The sequence below is a fragment of the Mustela erminea genome, chromosome 16 (assembly GCF_009829155.1).
Source record: "Mustela erminea isolate mMusErm1 chromosome 16, mMusErm1.Pri, whole genome shotgun sequence".
NCBI classification, from domain to species: Eukaryota; Metazoa; Chordata; class Mammalia; order Carnivora; family Mustelidae; genus Mustela; species Mustela erminea.
This window is the reverse complement of record NC_045629.1, coordinates 68,686,515-68,697,027: the sequence shown is the minus strand read 5'-3', so window position 1 is coordinate 68,697,027 and position 10,513 is coordinate 68,686,515. Positions and strand designations below refer to the sequence as shown.

At 45.9% G+C, this 10,513-nt stretch overlaps 1 long non-coding RNA gene across 1 annotated transcript; it reads left to right on the top strand.

The window, feature by feature from the left end:
* Nucleotides 1-6,752: 6,752 nt before the first annotated feature.
* Nucleotides 6,753-10,513, top strand: LOC116575040. Its single transcript, XR_004279574.1, has 3 exons — nucleotides 6,753-7,003; nucleotides 7,327-7,399; nucleotides 10,092-10,513. It is a non-coding gene; the product is annotated as an uncharacterized LOC116575040 (long non-coding RNA).

The window sequence follows — 10,513 nt, the reverse complement described above, 5'->3', positions numbered from 1 at the left end:
CTGGAATTTTGAAAATGATGCTGTCCCTTATTTCTAGGAGCACCAGCTCTGAGTTCAACAAAAGTTTGGCTACCTTTGTCAACACTGAGACAAGCCTGCCTGGTGTTGAACCAGCACAGAGGTGAGCAAGGATGTGAAATGGACAGAAAGACACAGAGTCACAAGGGATCTCAAGCCATGCCCATAGCCCAAGAGCCACTCCTGGGCTTTTCATGCACGTGGATCAATAAATTCCCTCTGCTCTTTAATTCTTCCTCATGTCTCTTTCACTCGCAGCCAGGTGTCTTGACTAATAGACTCAACAGACTAATAGACTCAAGAGACACCTGTCAGGGCAAGTCACAACTTCCCAGGGCCTCAGAGTATCTCCTGAATCCAAGCTCTCAAATGCTCTGACTCTAAGTAAGACCCATGAGACCCTCCCAGCTTTTCTATGCCCTAGCAGAATACTTATACGTGCTGGCCTCACTTGACCTAGCTCAGTCCAAAGGCATATACAATTTCCCCAAGTCACTTACTCTGCATGGGAAATGTCTGTGTAACCAGAGGCCCTTTCTGGCAACTCTCCTTCTTACATATCTGCTGGGAACACTAACAAATACTCTGGGGTAACTGGAGACCTCCATGGCTCTTGTTAAGAACAACCATATGGAGGAGAGCATATAAGAGAGAAAGAACGAACAGCTTTCTTCCTTTGAGCGGCAGCTGCAAGGGCCCATGGTTATTTCCTCTCTGCCTCAGCCCCGTCCCTAGTACAGCTTTCCTGGCCCAAGTCTCTCTCTGCAGTCCAACTCGTGGCTCTGCTCCAGGGGAAAGACACTCCCTAAAGTGTAACCTGAAGCAGGAATACTACCTTCAGGGAATCCAGCCATTGAGAAAGAAATTTTAGGAAAAATAACCATCCCCCAGCCATCCACCGTCTGGGATGATGTCAGCATCAGAGCCTTCTGAGTTGTCATAAAAAGCAACTGAACGAAGGGATTTTACAAAGCACCTGGGAAGCTGGAATAAAAATGTTCCATTTCCAAGGTAGTGCGACTGGCTGGCTCATGAGAGCAGCTGTGCACGTCTCTTCCCAGACCTGACATTTACCAGCACCCTTTAGGTTTTCCCAGGTGGATGGGACCTTCCCTGCTATGCAAGGCGGGAGAGCCGCGAAGGTCCACCTGGGTTCTGGTGTCTTTAAAGAAAGCAACACCCTCTTAGGTCACTCAATAAATGAGAAAACAGTCTTTACTATCTTAGAATTGGTCTCCCACATGCCATCACCTTACACAATTACCACTCTAAACCTACATTCAGCAAACCAGGAGGCCTTATTATTCCCATTTTACAAACCCAAGGGGGGTGGATTAGTTGCTTACAACAAGGGACTTGCTTATAACAAGAAGGTATACACTCAAAAATAATCCAATCTTGTTGAATTAATTAACAAATAAAATTCACCTTGAACATGAACACAAAACAATAGTCGGTCGACATATGTTGAGCGTCCACCCCTGCTCTCCATGGAACAGCTCCACTTCCAATCATTTATCTTCTATGTCGTATATTTGTTCTGAAAAAAGTCCTATAGTGCCACATAGTTTGATACATTGAGTTGCAAATTGTCCAGATCTTAGAGAGAGGGAAGGTCTGGGGTTAAATTCTGACTCTGCTTCTAGTTAGTTGTCAGACGTTGGATAAGTCAAGCAACCAAATAAACTTCAGTTTTCTCATACGAAAAATGGAGCTGGGAATAACCATCTTTGGGGGATTTTGTAAGGATTTCAGATATTATTTGTAAAGCACACTTAGCAATGAGCACATAGTAAGCGTTCAATGCATATTAGCAGTAGTTAGGCGTTAATATTGATTGATCTGAGACAGCGTGATGGGCTTGATAAGTGGGAGGATGGTGAGGGCAGAGAACATGTTGAAGGAAAGCCTAGAAGATGGTGCTCTTAGGGGATTGGGTGGCTGGTGAGGTGGGCAGGGAGGTTATAGAGTAGACCATGGGCAGTAGAAGGAGAACTGAGCCGTGGGAGATAAATGGGTCCATGATCAGTGTGCCAAGGACTCCATGGCGTGGACCCCAAGAGCTACCTAGAGGCAGGACTCACTATAATACCTCCCTTCCATAAGGACCACTAGCCCAGAATCTGACTAAGACCCTTGAGTTGACTTTCTGTGCAAAGGGGCTAGGACATAGGTCACTTGCTCACTAACTCTTCCATCCCCAGATAAACAGCACCTCTGCTTCCTCCTTGCTCTTTCCCTCCATCACTCTCTAGGACGCCAAGGAGAAACATTCCTTCTAGATGCCTTTCCTTGCAAAGCTGTGGGAAGGAGGCTCTTTAAAAAGCAAATACTCAGTCTCATAAACATGTCATAAATCCATTACCAGTTCTCTGTGTTCTTTGTGTTCTTATGTGATGCATCTACTATCATTCTACCCTTGACTTTGAACCCACATCTTCTGGGTCCAGGTTACTAAGAAGTGACTGTTCACAGGAGATTTTATTACTTTTTATTACTTTTGTGTGGATGGGGCAGTTGCCTCTTTTTGATTTATCTCCAAGAAAAATATTTTCTCTGATGCACTCAGACAAAAAAGTGATAGTAGATTTTTTTTTCATTTTCTGAAAAAGCTGCTTCCACTTCTGGTAAAAGATTATCCAACCTGGATCTCCCAGAGTCCAACTTGCCTTGATGGTTTCAGAGCAGTGACCACTGAATGGTAACCCATGTCACTTTCCTTCCCCAGAACGGATGTGCCTGAGACAAGTACCATCTGATGCCTAGCAGGTCTCTTGCGAATTCTGTCCACAAATACGCATGAGCTACAAAACAGGAGGGGAACCAACTCTTGATTAACCAGCCTTCAACCAACCAGAACTCTCAGTCACCCAAAACTTTGTACTTGGCTTCAAAGGAAAAGACCAAGACCATGGAGGAAAGAAGCTAAGACTGGTTAGCTTTAGAAACAAACACCTTCCAATGGCTGTTAATATTATAGCTGATCCTTACTAGGAGCTCATAAGACACCAGACACTGTGCACTATCTAATTTAATCCTCACAACAACCCTGGAAAGGAATATTGTTATTGTCCCCAATTTACAGATCAGAAACTACAGATTTGACAGAGACATCTAGAACTGAGAAGAGCCTTTTCACTCCCTCCTTTTGCAGTTGAGGAAATGGATGGCCCAAGAAAAGAAAAGGTTGGCCTATGGACACCCAGGCAGCAACCAAGAGAGCCAGGATTTGAAGCAAAATCACCCTTCAGGACGGTGCCCAGCGGCTGCACATTTCTATATCAGCCTTTGCCACTGTCTCTGGGGCTCATTAAAATAGGACAGTGAGAACATAGCTTTTGGATAGATTTTCACAGCAAAATTTGAAGGGGAGTAGTTAGCCACATAATTAACTTTTTAATTTATCAGTCAAGGAGCAGGACCTAATTGAAGCTTCCTTTGGGTGACAGGTTCAAGAAACCAATATTAATAACTAGCATTCACTTAGCACACACAATGTGCCAAGTCTTACCCTGAGCAATTTACACGTTTTTGCTTGGTTCATCCTCCCGCATCCTGGTAACACAGTACCAATAAGATTATTCCCATTGCACAGGTGAGAAGATAGAGGTACAGAGAGATTACGCTTGCTCGGGGTCTGCTAAATTTACCTAATATGTGTCTCACACTACTTCCATATCTATTTTCTTCTTGGTTGTCATAACATGCTTGTGATTGACAAACAAGTATTTTATTACTTTTACTATGTCTGTTCTGGAGATGGAGAACCAAAGTTCTCCCTTGGTCCTGTCACTTGTGAGCTATGTCAGCTGGAGCAAGTGCTTTACCTCTCCAGGCCCCAATTTCTATAAAATATTCAGGGGAGGGGCGTCTGGGTGGCTCAGTGGGTTAAGCCTCTGCCTTCAGCTCAGGTCATGATCTCAGGGTCCTGGGATCGAGCCCCGCATCGGGCTCTCTGCTCAGCGGGAAGCCCGCTTCCTCCCTCTCTCTCTGCCTGCCTCTCTGCCTACTTGTGATCTCTGTCAAATAAATTAAATAAATCTTTAAAAAAATATATTCAGGGAACAACCAGATTCTCTCTAAGATCTACTACCCCCACCTCCCACCCCCGCCACCAGTTGGAAAGCCCAGGGTAACAGGGAGAGATAGCCATGTTGTCTGGAATGTCCACCCCCTATGTTCCAGCAAACCTGAGGTCTCTTGGCTTAAATACAGAGAGGTTAGCACCCTCGTAGTGGTTGTGAATGATTGTGTGGCCTCATTATCTATGCATCCCAGGGGGCAAAGGCGAGCGGGTGCATTTTTTACCCAGATCTCCTCAAAGACTGCTTAATTCAGAATGGGACCTCTCAGATGGTGCCACCAGTCTGTTCCCATACGCCCCAACGTGCCTTGAGGGGATGTTGAAGAAATGCCACAGGTGGTTCATGCATGACAAGTCCTGGGGACAGTGACAAGGAAAAAGCCACATGTTTCTCCATACAGTCCCTTTTGGTACAGAGGGTGGCACAGAGGTACAACCGTCAGGAAACCTTCCCAATCACATGTGCATGACAAGATCAGAGGCTGAGGTCCTCGTGTTTTTCTAGGTATTTTTGGTTTGGTTTGGTACTGTTTGGTTTTGCTTTATTTTAGGCACTCAGCTCTGCTTATACTTAAAAGGGTACTGTGTTCTGGCAGGAGTTGCTTTTTATTTTTTATTTTTTTAAGATTTTATTTATTTGACAGAGAAAGACACAGAGAGAGAGGGAACACAAGCAGGGGGGAGTGGGAGAGGGAGAAGCAGGCCTCCTACTGAGCAGGAAGCCTGAAGCGGGGCTCCATCCCAGGACCCTGAGATCATGACCTGAGCCAAAGGCAGACATTTAACGACTGAACCACCCAGGCACCCAGGATTTGCTTTTTAAAATAAAAGGTGGGGGATAGATAAGAAATTAACAGGCCTCTCTCAGTACATGATGACCTGTCATAGTTTTGACACCTGACATTTGGAGAGTGGGGACTGGATGGCAAACAGCACGGTAAAAGTAAGGGTTTCACTGACTCAAAGGTTCAGAGGACTGGGCATCTTGTCAGAAACTATCAAACAACTACAGTGTATTCAATTTGGAGAGAGCTGGCTCTCCGCCTATTACTAAAGTTATTTTTTTCTACCCAACACTAAATCTTCCTGTTCCAGAGACTCCCCTACTAGGAGTCCTGGGGTAAGGCAGACCCCACGTAAAGTATAAAAGCGGAGAAGACCAGACATTCATTTTCCCAGCTTTCCTTGCGGTCAGTCACAGCCGATCAGGTGGACCCACGGGTTTCCGACAGAAGCTGGTGCTGCAAAGAAGTAGGGACAGTAGAAAAGGCCTTCTGGTGAGGCCGGTTGCCGTAGCAGCGATGTCTGGTATCCAGAGCCAGTGATGGTAGCAGTGTCGTGCTGGTAATGTCCTCTGCTCGAGGGGGGTAGGGGGTGGGGACATGGGGAGGTCAGCCATGTCCTCCCTAGGCTGCTCCTCAGGCATCATCTTGGCCTTGGCCATGACCGCCATCTTGCTCGCCTTGTTCCAGTTCACTTTGTAAGCCTGGGTTTTCCTGGTGATTCTGTGCACTCCCCAACAGGCTTTCCATAAGGTCCTTTTCTTCAATCAGCTGGAGTTGGCTTCTGTTGTTTATAGTGAAGAACTGTGATGGACACACTAGTTGTTAGACAAATTAATCTCCTTAACCCTCAGTTTCCCTGTCTGTAAAATGGGGATCATACTCTTACGTTCTTCCCCTTATTACATAACCACTGAACACCTACTAACCATTGGGCACTATGTAAGCTGTTCTGCGCTCACACATAATAGTCTGATGGGAAAGGCAGACATTAACAAATTGTCATGGAAATAATTTATTACAATTGTGTGAGATCTGGGGAAAATTCATAGCAGTATAATTCGTGACAGTCCAAGCAGGCCAAATGTATAGCAACAGATACTGAAGAAACAAAATGTGAAATGTGCACACAAGGGAATATTATTCAGCTATAAAGAGAACTGACGCACAGACACATGCTGCCACATGCATGAACCTTGAAAAATTACAGAGTGAAAGAAAGCAGACACAAAAGACCACAGACGGTATGATTCTATTCAGATGAAATCTCCAGAATTGGCAAATCTATAGAGATAGAAAGGAGATAAGTGGTCTCCAGGGACCAGGGACAGGGGGATATACTTTAGTAGGACCTTTAGTGACTGCTAAACGTGACAGAGTTTCCTTCCGGGGTGATGCAAACGTTCTGGAACTAGATTGTAGCGATGGTTGCACCAACCTGTGACTACACCAAGAACCACTGAACTGTATGCGTGAAAAGGGTCTGTTTCATGATGTCTGGAGGCTCTCTCTAAAGAGGGCTCCCATTCCTATTCCATTCATCGCTGTTCCCTTTGTGCCCTGACTTCTTTCCCTTTTAATGCCCATCATTTTTCTCAGTGCTGCTAAGACACCCTCTGGTATCCCTAGGTGCACACATTTCTGATTTAGCAGACCCACTGCAAGGACCTTTCCTCTCTCCAGATCCCCCTAAGTCAATTCCAGAGAAGACTCTCATTGTCTCCACTTAGGTCACATGCCTAATGCCCGTCTATGGACAAATCACCATGCAGGATAAGGGATGGGGCATGGGGACTGTGATTGGCTCAGCATGGTTACCTGACAACCCTCATAGGGAGGTAAGTGGTCAAGTGACTAACAGCCCCACTGGAACCACACAGGAAAGGGGGTGTTTGCCCCAAAAGTGAAGGAGGAGCTGTTGCAGAAAGACAGGGACAGGGGGAGGATGAGATGGTGTGCTTGACAGCCAACATCTATCCTGCTTCACCATGATTACTACGGTAACCAAGCTGTTCTAAGGCATGCCAGTAAAAGCTCCATAGCAACATTTAACAAAAGACCTGAAGAATTAGTGGAAATTAGTCAAATAAAACCCAGTACCTAGGGAAGCATGCTACAGGTAAAGGAAATACATATGTTAATATATGTTAAAATGTATCATCAACTCTTAACCACTAAGTAATGAAGTGCTTGCTCTGGGACCCAGGAATCCTGCCTCCCAGACAAGGAGAGCTGTGGTTTAGAACACATTCTGCCTCAGGTCGCCTGCAGAAGCTCGCCCGAGATTTGTCCCTGCCGAAGAGCAACATACCTGATTCATGAAGACTCTCCGGCTGTTTCGTATCACAAGCAAAATAAATACCATTTCATGCCTAGTGTTCCAGCCCTCTTCCCACATAAAAGTTGCAAGGAGATATTCTAATAGTCCTCACTTTCATCTAGGTAAAACTGTGCCAAGGGATGATAACATCGGCTCAAGCAAACTGCTTGGATCTTGGAACGCTCAGCACAACAGGTTTGTTCTGTTTTGTTTTGTTTTAATGTTAAGAGGTGGAGGGGGTGGGGGTTTGCAAGACTGGGCTGACACAGAGGCATCAATTTTATGGGACTGGGAGAGGACATAAAAGTCATCCAGCCACTCGTCTTAAAAATGGGGAAATCAAGGAGTACTGGAAGACTTCAATGATTTGGTCCAAATGACCCACATGCTCCTGTCCCGTAAGCTGCCCATTTCTGACTCAGTCAGGACCCATCTGGTTGCAAAAGACAGAAGCCAGTGAAAGTCCAGAAGCAGGGCTGGGACTTGGGGCTCCAATGATATCACCAGGACATACCTCGCTCTGTCCCTGAGGTAGAGACTGTCTCAGTCTCCCCAGGGCTGAGTGGGTCCTAGGATGTGGGACTTTAAGTTTTAACCACAGGACAGTCTGGGATCAGTTGGTCACTCAAGTCTGTATCCTCAGCCAGCCATAGTCTGTGTTAACTCCATTCTCTCCGGCTTCTCTGTTGGAAACAAGAAGGCTGCCAGCATGTCCCATCCTCTGCAACCCAGACAGAAAAGAGACTTCCTAGCACCATAACGCGGCTCCTGCAATTCACTCTGTTTGGGTCACGTGCCCTGAATGCCTCACTATATCCAAGATGATGATTGGCTAGGGTTGCACTCAGCCCCTCCCAGACCTTCTAGAAAGGCTAAAGAAGCCTTAACATCCGTCATCATTTCATGGCTAAAATTTTAATGCCCATTGTGATACCTGGCATTACATAACAAGCTATATTTATGTAAGATGATTGAGAGATAGATAACTATATAACAAGATGGTGTTTGTGGCCCAGTAAGAAATTGTTCCCAGAACCTCAATGTCATACAAATGGCTAGCAGACACATGAAAAAATGTTCATAATCATTGGCCATCAGGGAAATTCAAATCAAAACCATACTGAGATACCACCTTACACCAGTTAGAATGGCTAAGATTAACAAGGCAGGAAGCAACAAATGTCGGAGAGGTTGTGGAGAAAGGGGAACCCTCTTACACTGTTGGTGGGAATGCAAACTGGTGCAGCCACTTGGGAAAACAGTGTGGAGATTCCTCAAAAAATTAAAAATAGAGCTACCCTATGGCCTGGCAATTGCACTGCTGAGTATTTATTTACCCCAAAGATACAGATGTAGTGAAAAGAAGGGCCACATGCACCCCAATGTTCATAGCAGCAAGGCCACAGTCACCAAACTGTGGAAAGTCCTGAGATGCCCTTTAACAGACGAATGGATAAAGAAGATATGGTCCATATATACAGTGGAATATTACACCTCCGTCAGAAAGGATGAATACCCAACTTTTGTATCAACATAGGCAGGACTGGAGGAGATTATGCTGAGTGAAATAAGTCAAGCAGAGAGATTCAATTATCATATGGTTTCACTTACATGTGGAGCATAAGGAATAACATGGAGGACATTAGGAGAAGGAAAGGAAAAGAAAATTGGGGGGAAATTGGAGGGGGAGATGAACCATGAGAGACTGTGGACTCTGAAAACAAACTGAGGGTTTTGGGGGGAGTGAGGGGATGGGTGAGCCCGGTGATAGGTATTAAGGAGGGCACGGATTGCATGGAGCCCTGGGTGTTGTACATAAACAATGAATCATGGAACACTGCATCAAAAACTAATAATGTACTGTATGGGCCAAACATAACACAGTTTTTAAAAAAAGAACCTCAATATCAGGTTGACACGAACTACCTCAACAAAGGTACTTTGTGCAAATCAGGAGCTTCAATGGGAACTCACCCTGGATGGGCAGAATCCCATCACCACAAACCCAAATGCATCTCCTAAGAGGAAACAGGCTGGCTAAAGGTGTGGCTCCCCCAGCATGCCCTGTGGCCTGAAACCGCCTTGTCCCCATTGTGGAGAGTGTACCTCTGGTGCTAGTCACAGGAAGTTGTGACATTTTGAACATTCAGGGTGGGTTTCACCAAGCCACCAACGCTGCTCTGTGAAGAACTGCTTCACTTGGGCCACGTGCCCACCCTGTCACACACACACACACACACACACGTGGTTAGTATCAAGGAGGGGTGCTGTCACCAAAAGAAGGGAGGCAGTGGACGTCAAAAACAACACATGTCCACCCCACTTTCCTGTGCTGTTTAATCCTGCGGACAGGTAATTGTGAAGGTGAGCCAGAAAGTCAGAAAAAGTGGGGGGCTTAACCCCCTCTTTATGCCTCACCAGTTGTGCTGGCTATTTCCCATTCGCCTTTCCAGACTCAACACTCTGCCCTTCTCTGCCTTGTTCTGGGCCCCAGGAGGATGCATCAGTGGCATTCTTGCCCTCAAGCTTCGAGTTTCCTGGTTGGGTTTATCAAGGGGAGGGGTGAGTGGGAGATTGAAGGGTAAGAAGCAAGTGAGGTCAATGTTCTTACTCTCCCCTTGACTCCTTTGTCCCAAGTCTTGGGATTGACAGTGTCTTTTATCAAAGGCCACTGGTCTTCTCTGGCGGCCTCTCCTACAACCATCCAGGTTCCTGTAACTGCTTCCCACTTGTTCTTCACAGTCTTACCGTGGGAATATTCCTCCCCACCGCTGTCCTCACACGCTCCGCCACCCTTGTTGGTTTCCCTGTCCACACCATTGTAAACTGTCCCTTTAATGAACTGCTCTCACTTACCTCACCTGAGTGTTTCATCTGTTCCCTGCAGGGATCCTAAGTGATATCCCAGCTATGAAACATCAGGCAAATACCTCGGCTTCCAAAAACTTTCATTCTCACAGCTGAGAGTGAGGATGACTATACTTGCTTCTCATGGTCGTTACGGGATGGTGGACGGAAACCAACACCCTGCCTGACACAAGGCAGACACTCGGTGTAAAGACACAGCTCCCTCCTTCGCTCATCTGTGAGCTCCTCCCAGACGAGAGACCTCGTTTTATTCATCTTTGAATCACCAGCAGCTAGCACTGTACATGATCCACTCTATGTGCTCAATAAATTGTTATTTCATGGACTGTTGATCTGTTGTTTGGCCCCTGTGCCTTCCCTTTGGTTCTGGAAGATAGGTAAGAAAAATAAGGGAGCACTTGACATCAATTCTCTGACACCTACCAATCCCAGCAGCTTGTA